The following is a 6,693-nucleotide window of genomic DNA, read 5'->3' as shown; positions in this document are numbered from 1 at the left end:
GGAGAGGTGGGCTGTTTTTCTGGTTCGTGAGGGAAGACGACAACAGATTATTTTATTTTTGATTGGAGAGGAGAGCAACAGTAGGTGCAATCGATTGGAGAAGACGGGAGTGAAGACAGCAACAGTTCGTGGTTTTGGATTGGAGAAGCATTGAAGGAGATTCATCAATTTCAAAATTAGGTTAATATCTCTTGTCAAATTCTTAGTTTGTGTTTTCAATTAGCCATGTGTGGCTAATTTTCTTATAAATTCGACCTTGGATTGCTTAGTATTTGCAAGTTCTATTTTTACTAGTTGTTTGAGATGATGTACTACCATCTCACTTTGATTATTCACCCAATTTCTGAACTTAATAGCTTATAAAATTGAATTTCATGTTTTCTGATCAATTGTGTGGAAATCAATTATGGTTATTTTGGTTTCCTAAATTCGTAATTGTTTAGTAAACTAATATTGATGACAAATAACAAATAGGTTTTGTAGAAAATTCCTATCTTTTGTTATGAAATTGGGTGAAACGGAAGATTTAGAYTAACCAAGCTYRTGTGTTAATTTATCCGACCCGGGTTCCATTGATTCTTCATGCTAGTATCAATTTGGCTCTTAAGAGCTTATTTGAGGTCAATTGCATATTAAGGTATGAAAGGAGAGTTTGTTCCACTCAAAAGTTATGTATGTTGGAATTAATTGTTAGAGCTCTTTGACAATTAGAACCAGGTTAATCGAAATATGTGTGGTCGCCTTATACATCATCAATGATAACAACTCGTGAATAGAGTTGCATTTATAATCCAAAGTCGAGTTTATTTTTATTCCAATCGTCTATAATAAATTTTATTCGCATGTTTAGTCTAATTAATCAAATCCAATCCCCTCCCTTTTGTAATTACTCTTAAGTTGTCGCTTTGTATTTGATTTTTCTAGACATAGGAAGTTAAACCGAGTCCCTGTGGATTTGACCCGACTTACCGCTATTACAATTTTGGTTGTAATTAGTTCGTAGTTGGTATTTATTATTTGGTGGACTTGACATCCGTCAAGTAAAGTCGATGAGGTGCAAAGATGTCTGGTGAGCTCATGGAGCAGATCAATCCTAAACTTGACAAATTGTTCCTTTTTCCGGTATACGAAATAGGTGATGAATTGAGACGGTATTTTGTGAATACATAATTATCTTTAATAGATTATGGAAGTAAATCCATTCTTTTTATTCCCGTGGAAGTCCACAATTGTTTGTCTCTTTCCTTCAGCTTTTCTCAAAGCAGCTTCCGCTATTTCAAGAGTTTGCTGAGATAAAAATCGTTGTTTTAGACGATGCATATGTAGAAAGCCCATTTGTCACTGACGCTTCTTCAGCGTTCAGCCTCGGTCCTTGAACCATCCTTCACAGATGCTGAACGCCAGACTCTGGATCGGGTGTCTGAGTTCAACATCTTGCAAGCTGAGGCGCTTTCAAACCTCGAGCTTCGCTTAGATGATCTAGCATAGTGTCTTAATCTCACCTCTTCTCTTGTTGATGAAAAAGAAGGGGAGAAAGACCTGCCTGCTAAGGAACCTACAACTGAAGCTGAAGTTGTTGTTGCCGCTGATGCTGAAGCTCCTCAAGCCTTGATCCCTCATCTTGAAGATGCCATCACATTCTATGACGTTGAAGCTGATGATGAAGATGAGGATGATGAAGATGTTGTTATAGCGCCTGCTATAGACGAAGACCTTCCCATCACCGCTGCAACTAATGTTGGTAATGAGGACATCGAGGAAGAAGATGATGACCTTCCTCTCCCTGACGCTAGACGCGATTTAGGTGATGATGATGATGAAGATGATGATGACTTCACCATTCAGTATCACACCAGACCTGCATCAGCGCATAAAGGTGTCTCTCTCAAGGAATCTTCATCCCAGGGGGAGAAGGAGTAAAAACAAGGGTGTGGCTGAAGAGGGCAATCTATCCATTACTTTCAAAGAGATAAATCCTAGTACAATTGCCAAGAGCTCCAGGTTTGTTCCTCTATCTCCTCAACCTAACTCTTCTCTAAATTCTTCGTTGATCCCCTTTGGTCATCCAAATGAAAGGATACCTTTTATCCCAACATCTGGAGCTCTTTTTGACCAACAGATGTCTCAGCTGAGGAAGCACCTCGACCAAACCATAGTAAAAAAAATTCTTCGTATCTCTGGTTGTGATGAGTTTGACTTCCTCACAGAAGCTATATGAGAAGAAGCTCTCAAGGTCGAGGAAGAGCTGCACATTTAAAGACAGCAGATTGAAGACAACCTGAAGTTAGCCAAGTCTCTTGCAACCAAATGCCAATGGAAAGTCGAAGAAGATGGATCCAGTCAAGGCCCAGGCTTAGTTACTCTCTTAAGCTGAACAAGAAACCAGAGAGCACTGATGTTAAAGGACCACGATCAAAGATGGAGTGAAGAGCGCATGAAGAAAATGATAAGTCCCAATCGGATTTCAAACGTCTCCGTCAATGGATGGATGAAAGACGGTGGAATGCTCATTTCCATGGTAATCACCAGAGATAACCTTAAAGAGATCACTGAGTACCCTTTGTATCTCGGGCAATATGGCTATGATGAATGGCTAGAAATTTGCCAAGCCATCCAGCGCTCAAAGTCCAAGCATCGGCAAATTATTGAAGACATTCTGAATGATCTTATCAAAAAGGTGTTCAGGTATGTTGTTCCCCTAATCCCAGAGCTGCTGCCCAAAAGAAGAAGAAATCCTTCAGATTCTAATGATGGACCTACTCTAAGGAACGAACATGAAACAAAGTTCTCCTTAGAGGAAATCCTAAAGGACTCGAAGAATCCAGATCTCTTATGATGAACCTAACTCTACCAGTAAAGGGTTCTTACATACCCAACACTGTGCATTTCGAGCCTGAGTATGGATTAAGAAAAAGTGAACTTTATAGGAAAACTGAATCACTGAAAAAGATCCCAAAATAGTTAAAATGGACTTGTATTTTACTTGTACTTATTCCTTACTATCATAACTTAGGCAAATTTTTGTATGTTGCTTTGTCATTATCAAATAGGGGGAGACTGTTGATCCTCTCTCTCATTGATTTGATGATGATCTCTTTTACCTTACGAAATATAGTATTTATGTTATTCAGTTTAAGCGATCTTCACTGAATCTGTTCAATGATTGATGAAATTGTATTATAACTCCTCCAGAGACTGCTATACTTCAAGAAGACAAAACTTACACCAAAGATCCTTCAACAATGTCGAAGACAGAAACTGAATAAATTGGAGACCAGCGCGTTCATGATCTAAAACGGCATTCAGTGATTACATGTTCGGCTAATTATGTGTGAAGTCTTCATGATTTTTAGCGAATGCTGATGAGACCTTCCAACGTTATCCCAGCATTCAACGCTCAAATGAAGCTTGCCATGCATGATTTTTTTTGTCTTGTCCTCCTTCACACAAAGGAGAAACCCATACTTTTTCTAGAGGATAGTACAGTACAGAGCCATTCCGTTGACTTTATAGTGCTTACCTACTTTATGAAAAGAGGACTGCTCATATGCAGCTAAAAGGACTGTTTACTGTAGTAAAGGACCAAGCTTTCCTTCAAAAGCTTGTCACATGTATCTTACCTTCTAAATTTTATTTAATGCAATGGGGTTAAATAGCTGAGTGTTCGCTACTCAGTTATCACCTCTCTATCTCTAAGAAACTTACCCAAGAAGATACTTCCCTCTCTCTACTCTCATACTAAGAGAAATAATTACTTAGAACAAGTGAAGAGCACTTACATTTCTTATATTTATTTCTCTATTGCAAATATTTTCTCTTTGCTACTTGTAATTATGTGAACCTTAGATTGTTTAGATAGGTTCTTTACCTTATCTCTTTCGCAAACAATCTGTAAAATTTGTATTGATCCTTCTTTATCAATATATAATATTTAAAAGTAAAATTTTATGTGTTTGTATTCATCATCCCCTTCTACAAACTGATTACCTCTAATTCTTGTAGATCCGGCTGGGACCAACAAAAGAGTCTACTATTCTCTCAGCAAGTTTGTGAAGCATCACAAATGGCAGAATGATTAAAGATGTGAATTATGAAAACAATTAGCAATCATTAAAAGTTTGGAGCATTTACAATGACAAAACATTCTTGTACGTAACAATGCAAGAAGCACATGTGTAGACATTGTCAATAGGATTGACTTTTCTACAACATTCTTGACAACCTATGTGATAACCGGGTCCTGGTTATTACCCAAGGTAATTATTATATGAATTAATTGTTTATATGAATACATGCTAGTATGTAAAATTATATGCATAAATAAGTATGCATTAATATGTGAGTATAATTATATATATAATAAAATACATGCATAGGTATGAATATGTATGTGTGAATAAGCATGTATGTGTGTACATGAGCTTATATGCACGCATGTGAGGAATGAGAAGAAGGCTGTAGTAGCCGCCATGCCTCTTTTGGAAAAGTTTAAAAGAGGTTGAAGCCTCATTTCTCTTCTTCTTGCCATTTTTGGAAGTAAATTGAGCGATTTAAGAGAGAGAAGAGATTGACCGGATTGCTTATTTTGAATTTCAAGATTATAAGGTTTAAGCCTAAGTGTGAAATTGGATAAGCTATGTAAGTGTTGTCCGGATTTGTTATCCGGACAAAGTTGACCGGATTACATGTTGGCATGTCAAATGATAATATTTTTAAGCAACAAATGGGAAATATGACAAAAATGAATTTGAACTGATAATAATTCCATTGACTGCGGTCTATTCTAAACGGAATTTTTTTTGAAATATTTTGATGGAGAAATAAGGGTGACGTATCAAGGAGAGGTGTACCATGGAATAAGGGTGACAAATCAAGGAAAGGTGTACCATGGGATAATGGTGGCATATCAAGGAGAGGTGTACATTTGGATATAAGGGTGGCATTTGTGTGTGTATTATGTAATATAACTCTTACTATTATATCTTATAAGATTACCGTGATCCAGAATCTTTATTTCTTTGTGATTTAAATATTTAAGATCAAGGTTCTTATTGAAAATCATAGCCTGGATGTTATTGAGAAGAAGATAACAGGTTTGGCCTGAAACTTGAATAAACCTTATTTTATTTGAGAGGTTTAAAAGTGGCATTATAATAATTTGATTAGTATAAACCTGTTGGGATTTGATGTATTAATTGCAAGCGGAAAGTATTGGCTTGAAGAGTATAAGGTATTGTTATCATGTTCTTACTTGTTCATATATTTGTGATATATATGAAAAGTTGTTTTACTTAAAAGATTTGGTGATTTTCACCCTACAATATCATAAATAGAGTCTCACTAGACCTTTTGGTCTAATCCTCTTCTGTGATTTCAAATATGTATTGCAGGAAGTGCTGACGGTAAGGGGAAGGAAAAAATGTAATATTTTCCCTCTATAATTATCTGCAAGAAGATTTTCTGATGACATGTATAGTTTTGATAGATGATCTGGTTTAGTATAGGAATTGTATTTGGAAATTTTGAATCATGTATTTTGTACTAATAAATTCTTGTGCTAAGGGACCAGTGTGGTGTATATACATGTATTTCTTATATATGAAGTATGTGTTACATGCAATGTGAGGAATGGGGTGTTACAGAAAGTCGTATCAGAGCCTGAGTTTAATGGATTTAGGTATTTAATTGCATGTTAAGGGTCCCGAACATAGATTATCACCATTGGAAATAATATGATGAGTTGAAGGAACAGTGTGTAAGGTAATTTTAATTAGATATGGCCAATGTAATTATAAATTTACAGGTACACATCTGAACTTGAATACTTCATTATATTTGGGAATGTGAATACGTGAATATTAACACTAAAATCTGCAGATGTTTAGCCGAACTCGGAGATCTTAAAGAACAGCTCAACTAGAGTCTGAGGACAGAGGGGAATCACCCGTTAACCTTCCGACTAGCACTTCCAAGGGGACGAGGTAGAGGGAGAAATCAATCTCAAGGAAGGGGTCATATCAAAGTTCATTCTGAACATGAAGAATCCCATTCTAGAAATATTCAGGAAAGATCAGTGCCACACCCGGAATATGTAACCAGGGATATGTTGGCAGAGGAAATGGGGAAGTTGCGGGAAACTCTGACATCCATTATGGGAGTACCAGCTAGGGTGGAAACAGAGAGAGTAGAAGTTCATCCCTTGGTACCGGTTACTCATAACAAGGAGGGAGATATCAAAATCTTTTTCGCATGCAAGCCACCAACATTCTCTGGGGAAAGAGATCCAGTGAAAGCTATGTGTTGGATCAAAGAAATGGAATATGTGTTTAACACTATTCGGTGGAAACAGATAAAGTTTGATTTACTGTTTCTATATTGGAATCAAATGCTTTGTTCTGGTGGGAAGTTGAATCATGGGCCAGGACAGATGTTTTATAGACGTTATCATGGACAGAATTTGTGGAACGATTCAAGAATCAGTTTTTTCCTAAGACGGTAGTGAGATAAATAGAAGAAGATTTTTTGAAACTAGAACAGGGAAATGGAACAGTTCGGGAGTCTACCGAGAAATTTATTGAATACTCTCGATTTACATAACACTATGTTTCAATAGAACCCAAGAAGATAGAAAGGTATATCTGGGGTTTGAAACCCTCAATCAGAGAGTTTGTAATTGCTATTAACTCCAATACC

The sequence above is a fragment of the Cynara cardunculus genome, assembly GCF_001531365.2.
Source record: "Cynara cardunculus var. scolymus isolate 2C chromosome LG 17, CcrdV1, whole genome shotgun sequence".
In the NCBI taxonomy this organism is placed as follows: Eukaryota; Viridiplantae; Streptophyta; class Magnoliopsida; order Asterales; family Asteraceae; genus Cynara; species Cynara cardunculus.
This window is presented reverse-complemented; position numbering follows the sequence as displayed.